Source organism: Dicentrarchus labrax, unplaced genomic scaffold (genome assembly GCF_905237075.1).
Source record: "Dicentrarchus labrax unplaced genomic scaffold, dlabrax2021, whole genome shotgun sequence".
Lineage (NCBI taxonomy): Eukaryota > Metazoa > Chordata > Actinopteri > Moronidae > Dicentrarchus > Dicentrarchus labrax.
Window position 1 is genome coordinate 11376559 of NW_026136717.1, and position 17297 is coordinate 11393855.

General features: G+C 52.0%; 1 long non-coding RNA gene across 1 annotated transcript; it reads right to left on the reverse strand.

The window, feature by feature from the left end:
• Positions 1 to 10719: 10719 nt before the first annotated feature.
• On the reverse strand, positions 10720 to 17013 carry LOC127379669 (uncharacterized). The gene is made up of 3 exons (XR_007888353.1): positions 16970 to 17013; positions 16646 to 16735; positions 10720 to 10773 (listed from the first exon to the last, which is right to left on the reverse strand). It is a non-coding gene; the product is annotated as an uncharacterized LOC127379669 (long non-coding RNA).
• Positions 17014 to 17297: the final 284 nt, after the last annotated feature.

Genomic DNA, 17297 nt, shown 5'->3' on the forward strand with positions numbered 1-17297 from the left:
ACAGCTGCTTCAACCACAACCACAGCTGCAACAACAACACCTTCTCCGACTACAACCACTGCTGCAACAACAACAGCTGGTCCAACAACAACGTTGCAACGACGACAGCTGCTCCAACCACAACCACTGCTGCAACAACGACACCTGCTACGACAACACCACGACTACAACCACTGCTGCACAAACAGCTGCTCAACTACAACCACTGCTGCAACAACAACAGCAGCAACAACAACTGCTGCTCCAACAACAACAACCACTGCTGCAACGACAACACCTGCTCCGACTACAACAACGGCAGCAACGACAACAGGTGCTTCAACCACAACCACAGCTGCAACAACAACACCTTCTCCGACTACAACCACTGCTGCAACAACGACAGCTGCTCCGACTACAACCACTGCTGCAACAACGACAGCTGCTCCAACTACAACAACGGCGCAACGACCACTGCTGGCAACAACAACACCTGCTCAACAACAACACCTGCTCCGACTACAACCACTGCTGCAACAACGACAGCTGCTCCAAGCAACCACTGCTGCAACAACAACAGCAGCAACAACAACTGCTGCTCCAACAACAACAACCACTGCTGCAACAACAACACCTGCTCCGACTACAACAACGGCAGCAACGACAACAGGTGCTTCAACCACAACCACTGCTGCAACAACAACACCTTCTCCGACTACAACCACTGCTGCAACAACGACAGCTGCTCCAACTACAACACCTGCTCCAACGACAACACCTGCTCAGACTACAACAACGGCAGCAACGACAACTGTCTGGAACAACAACAACCACTGCTGCAACAACAACACCTGCTCCGACTACAACCACTGCTGCAACAACGACAGCTGCTCCAACTACAACCACTGCTGCAAAACAACAACAGCAGCAACAACAACTGTTGCTCCAACAACAACAACCACTGCTGCAACAACAACACCTGCTCCGACTACAACAACGGCACAGCAACGACAACAGGTGCTCCAACCACAACCACTGCTGCAACGACAACAGGTGCGCCGACTACAACAACGGCAGCAACGAAGGCTGCTGGTCCAACAACAACCACTCCTGCAACGACAACAGCTGCTAAGACTACAACAATTGCACCAACCACAACCACTGCTGCAACTACGACAGCTGCTCTGACTACAACCACTGCTGCAACAACAACAGCTGGTCCAACAACAACGGTAGCAACAACGACAGCTGCTCCAACCACAACCACTGCTGCAACAACGACACCTGCTCCAACGACAACACCTGCTCCGACTACAACAACGGCAGCAACGACAACTGCTGGTCCAACAACAACCACTGCTGCAACAACAACACCTGCTCCGACTACAACCACTGCTGCAACAACGACAGCTACTCCAACAACAACCACTGCTGCAACAACAACAGCAGCAACAACAACTGCTGCTCCAACAACAACAACCACTGCTGCAACAACAACACCTGCTCCGACTACAACAACGGCAGCAACGACAACAGGTGCTTCAACCACAACCACTGCTGCAACAACAACAGCTGGTCCAACAACAACGGTAGCAACGACGACAGCTGCTCCAACCACAACCACTGCTGCAACAACGACACCTGCTCCAACGACAACACCTGCTCTGACTACAACCACTGCTGCAACTACGACAGCTGCTTCAACTACAACCACTGCTGCAACAACAACAGCAGCAACAACAACTGCTGCTCCAACAACAACAACCACTGCTGCAACGACAACACCTGCTCCGACTACAACAACGGCAGCAACGACAACAGGTGCTTCAACCACAACCACTGCTGCAACAACAACACCTTCTCCGACTACAACCACTGCTGCAACAACGACACCTGCTCCATGACAACACCTGCTCCAACGACAACACCTGCTCCAACGACAACACCTGCTCTGACTACAACAACGGCAGCAACGACAACTGCTGGTCGAACGACAACCACTGCTGCAACAACAACACCTGCTCCGACTACAACCACTGCTGCAACAACGACAGCTGCTCCAACTACAACCACTGCTGCAAAAACAACAACAGCAGCAACAACAACTGCTGCTCCAACAACAACAACCACTGCTGCAACAACAACACCTGCTCCGACTACAACAACGGCAGCAACGACAACAGGTGCTCCAACCACAACCACTGCTGCAACGACAACAGGTGCGCCGACTACAACAACGGCAGCAACGAAGGCTACTGGTCCAACAACAACCACTCCTGCAACGACAACAGCTGCTCAGACTACAACAATCGCACTAACCACAACCACTGCTGCAACTACGACAGCTGCTCCAACCACAACCACTGCTGCAACAACGACAGCTGCTCCAACAACAACACCCTGCTCCAACGACAACACCTGCTCAGACTACAACAACGGCAGCAACGACAACTGCTGGTCGAACGACAACCACTGCTGCAACAACAACACCTGCTCCGACTACAACCACTGCTGCAACAACGACAGCTGCTCCAACTAGAACCACTGCTGCAACGACAACACCTTGCTCAGACTACAACAACGGCAGCAACGACAACTGCTGGTCCAACAACAACCACTGCTGCAACAACAACACCTGCTCCAACTACAACCACTGCTGCAACAACAACAGCAGCAACAACAACTGCTGCTCCAACAACAACAACCACTGCTGCAACAACAACACCTGCTCCGACTACAACAACGGCAGCAACGACAACAGGTGCTCCAACCACAACCACTGCTGCAACGACAACAGGTGCGCCGACTACAACAACGGCAGCAACGAAGGCTGCTGGTCCAACAACAACCACTCCTGCAACGACAACAGCTGCTAAGACTACAACAATCCCACCAACCACAACCACTGCTGCAACTACGACAGCTGCTCTGACTACAACCACTGCTGCAACAACAACAGCTGGTCCAACAACAACGGTAGCAACGACAGCTGCTCCAACCACAACCACTGCTGCAACAACGACACCTGCTCCAACGACAACACCTGCTCCGACTACAACAACGGCAGCAACGACAACTGCTGGTCCAACAACAACCACTGCTGCAACAACAACACCTGCTACGACTACAACCACTGCTGCAACAACGACAGCTACTCCAACAACAACCACTGCTGCAACAACAAACAGCAACAACAACTGCTGCTCCAACAACAACAACCACTGCTGCAACAACAACACCTTCTCCGACTACAACCACTGCTGCAACAACAACAGCTGGTCCAACAACAACGGTAGCAACGACGACAGCTGCTCCAACCACAACCACTGCTGCAACAACGACACCTGCTCCAACGACAACACCTGCTCTGACTACAACCACTGCTGCAACTACGACAGCTGCTTCAACTACAACCACTGCTGCAACAACAACAACAGCAGCAACAACAACTGCTGCTGCAACAACAACAACCACTGCTGCAACGACAACACCTGCTCCGACTGCAACAACGGCAGCAACGACAACAGGTGCTTCAACCACAACCACTGCTGCAACAACAACACCTTCTCCGACTACAACCACTGCTGCAACAACGACAGCTGCTCCAACTACAACACCTGCTCCAACGACAACACCTGCTCAGACTACAACAACGGCAGCAACGACAACTGCTGGTCCAACAACAACCACTGCTGCAACAACAACACCTGCTCCGACTACAACCACTGCTGCAACAACGACAGCTGCTCCAACTACAACCACTGCTGCAACAACAACAGCAGCAACAACAACTGCTGCTCCAACAACAACAACCACTGCTGCAACAACAACACCTGCTCCGACTACAACAACGGCAGCAACGACAACAGGTGCTCCAACCACAACCACTGCTGCAACGACAACAGGTGCGCCGACTACAACAACGGCAGCAACGAAGGCTACTGGTCCAACAACAACCACTCCTGCAACGACAACAGCTGCTCAGACTACAACAATAGCACTAACCACAACCACTGCTGCAACTACGACAGCTGCTCTGACTACAACCACTGCTTCAACTACAACACCTGCTCCAACAACAACACCTGCTCAGACTACAACAACGGCAGCAACGACAACTGCTGGTCGAACGACAACCACTGCTGCAACAACAACACCTGCTCCGACTACAACCACTGCTGCAACAACGACAGCTGCTCCAACTACAACCACTGCTGCAACAACAACACCTGCTCAGACTACAACAACGGCAGCAACGACAACTGCTGGTCCAACAACAACCACTGCTGCAACAACAACACCTGCTCCAACTACAACCACTGCTGCAACAACGACACCTGCTCCAACGACTACACCTGCTCCAACTACAACAACGGCAGCAACGACAACTGCTGGTCCAACAACAACCACTGCTGCAACAACAACACCTGCTCCGACTACAACCACTGCTGCAACAACGACAGCTGCTCCAACTACAACCACTGCTGCAACAACAACAGCAGCAACAACAACTGCTGCTCCAACAACAACAACCACTGCTGCAACAACAACACCTGCTCCGACTGCAACAACGGCAGCAACGACAACAGGTGCTTCAACCACAACCAGTGCTGCAACAACAACACCTTCTCCGACTACAACCACTGCTGCAACAACAACAGCTGGTCCAACAACAACGGTAGCAACGACGACAGCTGCTCCAACCACAACCACTGCTGCAACAACGACACCTGCTCCAACGACAACACCTGCTCTGACTACAACCACTGCTGCAACTACGACAGCTTCTTCAACTACAACCACTGCTGCAACAACAACTGCTGCTCCAACAACAACAACCACTGCTGCAACGACAACAACACGCGTGCTTCAACCACAACCACTGCTGCAACAACAACACCTTCTCCGACTACAACCACTGCTGCAACAACGACAGCTGCTCCAACTACAACACCTGCTCCAACGACAACACCTGCTCAGACTACAACAACGGCAGCAACGACAACTGCTGGTCGAACGACAACCACTGCTGCAACAACAACACCTGCTCCGACTACAACCACTGCTGCAACAACCACAGCTGCTCCAACTAGAACCACTGCTGCAACGACAACACCTGCTCAGACTACAACAACGGCAGCAACGACAACTGCTGGTCCAACAACAACCACTGCTGCAACAACAACACCTGCTCCAACTACAACCACTGCTGCAACAACAACAGCAGCAACAACAACTGTTGCTCCAACAACAACAACCACTGCTGCAACAACAACACCTGCTCCGACTACAACAACGGCAGAAACGACAACAGGTGCTCCAACCACAACCACTGCTGCAACGACAACAGGTGCGCCGACTACAACAACGGCAGCAACGAAGGCTGCTGGTCTAACAACAACCACTCCTACAACGACAACAGCTGCTAAGACTACAACAATCGCACCAACCACAACCACTGCTGCAACTACGACAGCTGCTCTGACTACAACCACTGCTGCAACAACAACAGCTGGTCCAACAACAACGGTAGCAACAACGACAGCTGCTCCAACCACAACCACTGCTGCAACAACGACACCTGCTCCAACGACAACACCTGCTCCGACTACAACAACAGCAGCAACGACAACTGCTGGTCCAACAACAACCACTGCTGCAACAACAACACCTGCTCCGACTACAACCACTGCTGCAACAACGACAGCTACTCCAACAACAACCACTGCTGCAACAACAACAGCAGCAACAACAACTGCTGCTCCAACAACAACAACCACTGCTGCAACAACAACACCTGCTCCGACTGCAACAACGGCAGCAACGACAACAGGTGCTTCAACCACAACCACTGCTGCAACAACAACAGCTGGTCCAACAACAACGGTAGCAACGACGACAGCTGCTCCAACCACAACCACTGCTGCAACAACGACACCTGCTCCAACGACAACACCTGCTCTGACTACAACCACTGCTGCAACTACGACAGCTGCTTCAACTACAACCACTGCTGCAACAACAACAGCAGCAACAACAACTGCTGCTCCAACAACAACAACCACTGCTGCAACGACAACACCTGCTCCGACTGCAACAACGGCAGCAACGACAACAGGTGCTTCAACCACAACCAGTGCTGCAACAACAACACCTTCTCCAACCACAACCACTGCTGCAACAACGACAGCTGCTCCAATGACAACACCTGCTCCAACGACAACACCTGCTCCAACGACAACACCTGCTCCGACTACAACAACGGCAGCAACGACAACTGCTGGTCCAACAACAACCACTGCTGCAACAACAACACCTGCTCCGACTACAACCACTGCTGCAACAACGACAGCTGCTCCAACTAGAACCACTGCTGCAACAACAACAGCAGCAGCAACAACAACTGCTGCTCCAACAACAACAACCACTGCTGCAACAACAACACCTGCTCCGACTACAACAACGGCAGCAACGACAACAGGTGCTCCAACCACAACCACTGCTGCAACGACAACAGGTGCGCCAACTACAACAACGGCAGCAATGAAGGCTACTGGTCCAACAACAACCACTCCTGCAACGACAACAGCTGCTCAGACTACAACAATCGCACTAACAACAACCACTGCTGCAACTACGACAGCTGCTCCGACTACAACCACTGCTGCAACAACGACAGCTGCTCCAACTACAACACCTGCTCCAACGACAACACCTGCTCAGACTACAACAACGGCAGCAACGACAACTGCTGGTCCAACAACAACCACTGCTGCAACAACAACACCTGCTCCGACTACAACCACTGCTGCAACAACGACAGCTGCTCCAACTACAACCACTGCTGCAACGACAACACCTGCTCAGACTACAACAACGGCAGCAACGACAACTGCTGGTCCAACAACAACCACTGCTGCAACAACAACACCTGCTCCAACTACAACCACTGCTGCAACAACAACAGCAGCAACAACAACTGTTGCTCCAACAACAACAACCACTGCTGCAACAACAACACCTGCTCCGACTACAACAACGGCAGAAACGACAACAGGTGCTCCAACCACAACCACTGCTGCAACGACAACAGGTGCGCCGACTACAACAACGGCAGCAACGAAGGCTGCTGGTCTAACAACAACCACTCCTACAACGACAACAGCTGCTAAGACTACAACAATCGCACCAACCACAACCACTGCTGCAACTACGACAGCTGCTCTGACTACAACCACTGCTGCAACAACAACAGCTGGTCCAACAACAACGGTAGCAACAACGACAGCTGCTCCAACCACAACCACTGCTGCAACAACGACACCTGCTCCAACGACAACACCTGCTCCGACTACAACAACGGCAGCAACGACAACTGCTGGTCCAACAACAACCACTGCTGCAACAACAACACCTGCTACGACTACAACCACTGCTGCAACAACGACAGCTACTCCAACAACAACCACTGCTGCAACAACAACAGCAGCAACAACAACTGCTGCTCCCAACCACAACCACTGCTGCAACAACAACACCTTCTCTGACTACAACCACTGCTGCAACAACAACAGCTGGTCCAACAACAACGGTAGCAACGACGACAGCTGCTCCAACCACAACCACTGCTGCAACAACGACACCTGCTCCAACGACAACACCTGCTCTGACTACAACCACTGCTGCAACTACGACAGCTGCTTCAACTACAACCACTGCTGCAACAACAACAGCAGCAACAACAACTGCTGCTGCAACAACAACAACCACTGCTGCAACGACAACACCTGCTCCGACTGCAACAACGGCAGCAACGACAACAGGTGCTTCAACCACAACCACTGCTGCAACAACAACACCTTCTCCGACTACAACCACTGCTGCAACAACGACAGCTGCTCCAACTACAACACCTGCTCCAACGACAACACCTGCTCAGACTACAACAACGGCAGCAACGACAACTGCTGGTCGAACGACAACCACTGCTGCAACAACAACAGCAGCAACAACAACTGCTGCTCCAACAACAACAACCACTGCTGCAACAACAAAACCTGCTCAGACTGCAACAACGGCAGCAACGACAACAGGTGCTTCAACCACAACCACTGCTGCAACAACAACAGCTGGTCCAACAACAACCGGTAGCAACGACGACAGCTGCTCCAACCACAACCACTGCTGCAACAACGACACCTGCTCCAACGACAACACCTGCTCTGACTACAACCACTGCTGCAACTACGACAGCTGCTTCAACTACAACCACTGCTGCAACAACAACAGCAGCAACAACAACTGCTGCTCCAACAACAACAACCACTGCTGCAACGACAACACCTGCTCCGACTGCAACAACGGCAGCAACGACAACAGGTGCTTCAACCACAACCAGTGCTGCAACAACAACACCTTCTCCGACTACAACCACTGCTGCAACAACGACAGCTGCTCCAATGACAACACTGCTCCAACGACAACACCTGCTCCAACGACAACACCTGCTCTGACTACAACAACGGCAGCAACGACAACTGCTGGTCGAACGACAACCACTGCTGCAAAAACAACACCTGCTCCGACTACAACCACTGCTGCAACAACGACAGCTGCTCCAACTAGAACCACTGCTGCAACAACAACAGCAGCAGCAACAACAACTGCTGCTCCAACAACAACAACCACTGCTGCAACAACAACACCTGCTCCGACTACAACAACGGCAGCAACGACAACAGGTGCTTCCAACCACAACCACTGCTGCAACGACAACAGGTGCGCCAACTACAACAACGGCAGCAATGAAGGCTACTGGTCCAACAACAACCACTCTGCAACGACAACAGCTGCTCAGACTACAACAATCGCACTAACACAACCACTGCTGCAACAACGACAGCTGCTCCGACTACAACCACTGCTGCAACAAGGACAGCTGCTCCAACTACAACACCTGCTCCAACGACAACAGGTGCGCCGACTACAACAACCACTGCTGCAACAACAACACCTGCTCTGACTACAACAACTGCTGCAACAACGACAGCTGCTCCAACTAGAACCACTGCTGCAACGACAACACCTGCTCAGACTACAACAACGGCAGCAACGACAACTGCTGGTCCAACAACAACCACTGCTGCAACAACAACACCTGCTCCAACTACAACTCAACCACTGCTGCAACAACAACAGCAGCAACAACAACTGTTGCTCCAACAACAACAACCACTGCTGCAACAACAACACCTGCTCCGACTACAACAACGGCAGAAACGACAACAGGTGCTCCAACCACAACCACTGCTGCAACGACAACAGGTGCGCCGACTACAACAACGGCAGCAACGAAGGCTGCTGGTCTAACAACAACCACTCCTACAACGACAACAGCTGCTAAGACTACAACAATCGCACCAACCACAACCACTGCTGCAACTACGACAGCTGCTCTGACTACAACCACTGCTGCAACAACAACAGCTGGTCCAACAACAACGGTAGCAACAACGACAGCTGCTCCAACCACAACCACTGCTGCAACAACGACACCTGCTCCAACGACAACACCTGCTCCGACTACAACAACGGCAGCAACGACAACTGCTGGTCCAACAACAACCACTGCTGCAACAACAACACCTGCTCCGACTACAACCACTGCTGCAACAACGACAGCTACTCCAACAACAACCACTGCTGCAACAACAACAGCAGCAACAACAACTGCTGCTCCAACAACAACAACCACTGCTGCAACAACAACACCTGCTCCGACTACAACCACTGCTGCAACAACAACAGCTGGTCCAACAACAACGGTAGCAACGACGACAGCTGCTCCAACCACAACCACTGCTGCAACAACGACACCTGCTCCAACGACAACACCTGCTCTGACTACAACCACTGCTGCAACTACGACAGCTGCTTCAACTACAACCACTGCTGAAACAACAACAACAGCAGCAACAACAACTGCTGCTCCAACAACAACAACCACTGCTGCAACGACAACACCTGCTCCGACTGCAACAACGGCAGCAACGACAACAGGTGCTTCAACCACAACCACTGCTGCAACAACAACACCTTCTCCGACTACAACCACTGCTGCAACAACGACAGCTGCTCCAACTACAACACCTGCTCCAACGACAACACCTGCTCAGACTACAACAACGGCAGCAACGACAACTGCTGGTCCAACAACAACCACTGCTGCAACAACAACACCTGCTCCGACTACAACCACTGCTGCAACAACGACAGCTACTCCAACAACAACCACTGCTGCAACAACAACAGCAGCAACAACAACTGCTGCTCCAACAACAACAACCACTGCTGCAACAACAACACCTGCTCCGACTGCAACAACGGCAGCAACGACAACAGGTGCTTCAACCACAACCACTGCTGCAACAACAACAGCTGGTCCAACAACAACGGTAGCAACGACGACAGCTGCTCCAACCACAACCACTGCTGCAACAACGACACCTGCTCCAACGACAACATCTGCTCTGACTACAACCACTGCTGCAACTACGACAGCTGCTTCAACTACAACCACTGCTGCAACAACAACAGCAGCAACAACAACTGCTGCTCCAACAACAACAACCACTGCTGCAACGACAACACCTGCTCCGACTGCAACAACGGCAGCAACGACAACAGGTGCTTCAACCACAACCAGTGCTGCAACAACAACACCTTCTCCAACCACAACCACTGCTGCAACAACGACACCTGCTCCAATGACAACACCTGCTCCAACGACAACACCTGCTCCAACGACAACACCTGCTCTGACTACAACAACGGCAGCAACGACAACTGCTGGTCGAACGACAACCACTGCTGCAACAACAACACCTGCTCCGACTACAACCACTGCTGCAACAACGACAGCTGCTCCAACTAGAACCACTGCTGCAACAACAACAGCAGCAGCAACAACAACTGCTGCTCCAACAACAACAACCACTGCTGCAACAACAACACCTGCTCCGACTACAACAACGGCAGCAACGACAACAGGTGTTCCAACCACAACCACTGCTGCAACGACAACAGGTGCGCCAACTACAACAACGGCAGCAATGAAGGCTACTGGTCCAACAACAACCACTCCTGCAACGACAACAGCTGCTCAGACTACAACAATCGCACTAACAACAACCACTGCTGCAACTACGACAGCTGCTCCGACTACAACCACTGCTGCAACAACGACAGCTGCTCCAACTACAACACCTGCTCCAACGACAACACCTGCTCAGACTACAACAACGGCAGCAACGACAACTGCTGGTCGAACGACAACCACTGCTGCAACAACAACACCTGCTCCGACTACAACCACTGCTGCAACAACGACAGCTGCTCCAACTAGAACCACTGCTGCAACGACAACACCTGCTCAGACTACAACAACGGCAGCAACGACAACTGCTGGTCCAACAACAACCACTGCTGCAACAACAACACCTGCTCCAACTACAACCACTGCTGCAACAACAACAGCAGCAACAACAACTGTTGCTCCAACAACAACAACCACTGCTGCAACAACAACACCTGCTCCGACTACAACAACGGCAGAAACGACAACAGGTGCTCCAACCACAACCACTGCTGCAACGACAACAGGTGCGCCGACTACAACAACGGCAGCAACGAAGGCTGCTGGTCTAACAACAACCACTCCTACAACGACAACAGCTGCTAAGACTACAACAATCGCACCAACCACAACCACTGCTGCAACTACGACAGCTGCTCTGACTACAACCACTGCTGCAACAACAACAGCTGGTCCAACAACAACGGTAGCAACAACGACAGCTGCTCCAACCACAACCACTGCTGCAACAACGACACCTGCTCCAACGACAACACCTGCTCCGACTACAACAACGGCAGCAACGACAACTGCTGGTCCAACAACAACCACTGCTGCAACAACAACACCTGCTACGACTACAACCACTGCTGCAACAACGACAGCTACTCCAACAACAACCACTGCTGCAACAACAACAGCAGCAACAACAACTGCTGCTCCAACAACAACAACCACTGCTGCAACAACAACACCTGCTCCGACTACAACCACTGCTGCAACAACAACAGCTGGTCCAACAACAACGGTAGCAACGACGACAGCTGCTCCAACCACAACCACTGCTGCAACAACGACACCTGCTCCAACGACAACACCTGCTCTGACTACAACCACTGCTGCAACTACGACAGCTGCTTCAACTACAACCACTGCTGAACAACAACAACAGCAGCAACAACAACTGCTGCTCCAACAACAACAACCACTGCTGCAACGACAACACCTGCTCCGACTGCAACAACGGCAGCAACGACAACAGGTGCTTCAACCACAACCACTGCTGCAACAACAACACCTTCTCCGACTACAACCACTGCTGCAACAACGACAGCTGCTCCAACTACAACACCTGCTCCAACGACAACACCTGCTCAGACTACAACAACGGCAGCAACGACAACTGCTGGTCGAACGACAACCACTGCTGCAACAACAACACCTGCTCCGACTACAACCACTGCTGCAACAACGACAGCTGCTCCAACTAGAACCACTGCTGCAACAACAAACAGCAGCAACAACAACTGCTGCTCCAACAACAACAACCACTGCTGCAACAACAACACCTGCTCCGACTACAACAACGGCAGCAACGACAACAGGTGCTCCAACCACAACCACTGCTGCAACGACAACAGGTGCGCCAACTACAACAATGGCAGCAATGAAGGCTACTGGTCCAACAACAACCACTCCTGCAACGACAACAGCTGCTCAGACTACAACAATAGCACTAACCACAACCACTGCTGCAACTACGACAGCTGCTCCGACTACAACCACTGCTGCAACAACGACAGCTGCTCCAAACTACAACACCTGCTCCAATGACAACACCTGCTCAGACTACAACAACGGCAGCAACGACAACTGCTGGTCCAACGACAACCACTGCTGCAACAACAACACCTGCTCCGACTACAACCACTGCTGCAACAACAACAGCTGCTCCAACTAGAACCACTGCTGCAACGACAACACCTGCTCAGACTACAACAACGGCAGCAACGACAACTGCTGGTCCAACAACAACCACTGCTGCAAAAACAACACCTGCTCCAACTACAACCACTGCTGCAACAACGACACCTGCTCCAACGACAACACCTGCTCAGACTACAACAACGGCAGAAACGACAACTGCTGGTCCAACAACAACCACTGCTGCAACAACAACACCTGCTCCGACTACAACCACTTCTGCAACAATGACAGCTACTCCAACTACAACCACTGCTGCAACAACAACAGTAGCAACAACAACTGCTGCTCCAACAACAACAACCACTGCTGCAACAACAACACCTGCTCCGACTGCAACAACGGCAGCAACGACAACAGGTGCTTCAACCACAACCAGTGCTGCAACAACAACACCTTCTCCGACTACAACCACTGCTGCAACAACAACAGCTGGTCCAACAACAACGGTAGCAACGACGACAGCTGCTCCAACCACAACCACTGCTGCAACAACGACAACTGCTCCAACGACAACACCTGCTCTGACTACAACCACTGCTGCAACTACGACAGCTGCTTCAACTACAACCACTGCTGCAACAACAACAGCAGCAACAACAACTGCTGCTCCAACAACAACAACCACTGCTGCAACAACAACACCTGCTCCGACTGCAACAACGGCAGCAACGACAACAGGTGCTTCAACCACAACCACTGCTGCAACAACAACACCTTCTCCGACTACAACCACTGCTGCAACAACGACAGCTTCTTCCAACTACAACCACTGCTGCAACAACAACTGCTGCTCCAACAACAACAACCACTGCTGCAACAACAACACCTGCTCCAACGACAACACCTGCTCTGACTACAACCACTGCTGCAACTACGACAGCTGCTTCAACTACAACCACTGCTGCAACAACAACTGCTGCTCCAACAACAACAACCACTGCTGCAACGACAACACCTGCTCCGACTACAACAACGGCAGCAACGACAACAGGTGCTTCAACCACAACCACTGCTGCAACAACAACACCTTCTCCGACTACAACCACTGCTGCAACAACAACAGCTGGTCCAACAACAACGTGCAGCAACAACGACAGCTGCTCCAACCACAACCACTGCTGCAACAACGACACCTGCTCCAACGACAACACCTGCTCTGACTACAACCACTGCTGCAACAACGACAGCTGCTCCAACGACAACCACTGCTGCAACAACAACAGCAGCAACAACAACTGCTGCTCCAACAACAACAACCACTGCTGCAACAACAACACCTGCTCCGACTGCAACAACGGCAGCAACGACAACAGGTGCTTCAACCACAACCAGTGCTGCAACAACAACACCTTCTCCGACTACAACCAATGCTGCAACAACAACAGCTGGTCCAACAACAACGGTAGCAACGACGACAGCTGCTCCAACCACAACCACTGCTGCAACAACGACACCTGCTCCAACGACAACACCTGCTCCGACTACAACAACGGCAGCAACGACAACTGCTGGTCCAACAACAACCACTGCTGCAACAACAACACCTGCTCCAACTACAACCACTGCTGCAACAACAACAGCAGCAACAACAACTGTTGCTCCAACAACAACAACCACTGCTGCAACAACAACACCTGCTCCGACTACAACAACGGCAGAAACGACAACAGGTGCTCCAACCACAACCACTGCTGCAACGACAACAGGTGCGCCGACTACAACAACGGCAGCAACGAAGGCTGCTGGTCTAACAACAACCACTCCTACAACGACAACAGCTGCTAAGACTACAACAATCGCACCAACCACAACCACTGCTGCAACTACGACAGCTGCTCTGACTACAACCACTGCTGCAACAACAACAGCTGGTCCAACAACAACGGTAGCAACAACGACAGCTGCTCCAACCACAACCACTGCTGCAACAACGACACCTGCTCCAACGACAACACCTGCTCCGACTACAACAACGGCAGCAACGACAACTGCTGGTCCAACAACAACCACTGCTGCAACAACAACACCTGCTCCGACTACAACCACTGCTGCAACAACGACAGCTACTCCAACTACAACCACTGCTGCAACAACAACAGCAGCAACAACAACTGCTGCTCCAACAACAACAACCACTGCTGCAACAACAACACCTTTCTCCGACTACAACCACTGCTGCAACAACAACAGCTGGTCCAACAACAACGGTAGCAACGACGACAGCTGCTCCAACCACAACCACTGCTGCAACAACGACACCTGCTCCAACGACAACACCTGCTCTGACTACAACCACTGCTGCAACTACGACAGCTGCTTCAACTACAACCACTGCTGCAACAACAACAACAGCAGCAACAACAACTGCTGCTGCAACAACAACAACCACTGCTGCAACGACAACACCTGCTCCGACTGCAACAACGGCAGCAACGACAACAGGTGCTTCAACCACAACCACTGCTGCAACAACAACACCTTCTCCGACTACAACCACTGCTGCAACAACGACAGCTGCTCCAACTACAACACCTGCTCCAACGACAACACCTGCTCAGACTACAACAACGGCAGCAACGACAACTGCTGGTCGAACGACAACCACTGCTGCAACAACAACACCTGCTCCGACTACAACCACTGCTGCAACAACGACAGCTGCTCCAACTAGAACCACTGCTGCAACAACAACAGCAGCAGCAACAACAACTGCTGCTCCAACAACAACAACCACTGCTGCAACAACAACACCTGCTCCGACTACAACAACGGCAGCAACGACAACAGGTGTTCCAACCACAACCACTGCTGCTACGACAACAGGTGCGCCAACTACAACAATGGCAGCAATGAAGGCTACTGGTCCAACAACAACCACTCCTGCAACGACAACAGCTGCTCAGACTACAACAATAGCACTAACCACAACCACTGCTGCAACTACGACAGCTGCTCCGACTACAACCACTGCTGCAACAACGACAGCTGCTCCAACTACAACACCTGCTCCAACGACAACACCTGCTCAGACTACAACAACGGCAGCAACGACAACTGCTGGTCGAACGACAACCACTGCTGCAAACACAACACCTGCTCCGACTACAACCACTGCTGCAACAACGACAGCTGCTCCAACTAGAACCACTGCTGCAACGACAACACCTGCTCAGACTACAACAACGGCAGCAACGACAACTGCTGGTCCAACAACAACCACTGCTGCAACAACAACACCTGCTCCAACTACAACCACTGCTGCAACAACGACACCTGCTCCAACGACAACACCTGCTCCGACTACAACAATGGCAGCAACGACAACTGCTGGTCCAACAACAACCACTGCTGCAACAACAACAACAGCAGCAACAACAACTGCTGCTGCAACAACAACAACCACTGCTGCAACGACAACACCTGCTCCGACTGCAACAACGGCAGCAACAACAACAGTTGCTTCAACCACAACCACTGCTGCAACAACAACACCTTCTCCGACAACAACCACTGCTGCAACAACGACAGCTGCTCCAACTACAACACCTGCTCCAACGACAACACCTGCTCAGACTACAACAACGGCAGCAACGACAACTGCTGGTCGAACGACAACCACTGCTGCAACAACAACACCTGCTCCGACTACAACAACGGCAGCAACGACAACAGGTGTTCCAACCACAACCACTGCTGCAACGACAACAGGTGCGCCAACTACAACAATCGCACTAACCACAACCACTGCTGCAACAACGACAGCTGCTCCGACTACAACCACTGCTGCAACAACGACAGCTGCTCCAACTACAACACCTGCTCCAACGACAACTGCTGGTCGAACGACAACCACTGCTGCAACAACAACACCTGCTCCGACTACAACCACTGCTGCAACAACGACAGCTGCTCCAACTAGAACCACTGCTGCAACGACAACACCTGCTCAGACTACAACAACGGCAGCAACGACAACTGCTGGTCCAACAACAACCACTGCTGCAACAACAACACCTGCTCCAACTACAACCACTGCTGCAACAACAACAGCAGCAACAACAACTGTTGCTCCAACAACAACAACCACTGCTGCAACAACAACACCTGCTCCGACTACAACAACGGCAGAAACGACAACAGGTGCTCCAACCACAACCACTGCTGCAACGACAACAGGTGCGCCGACTACAACAACGGC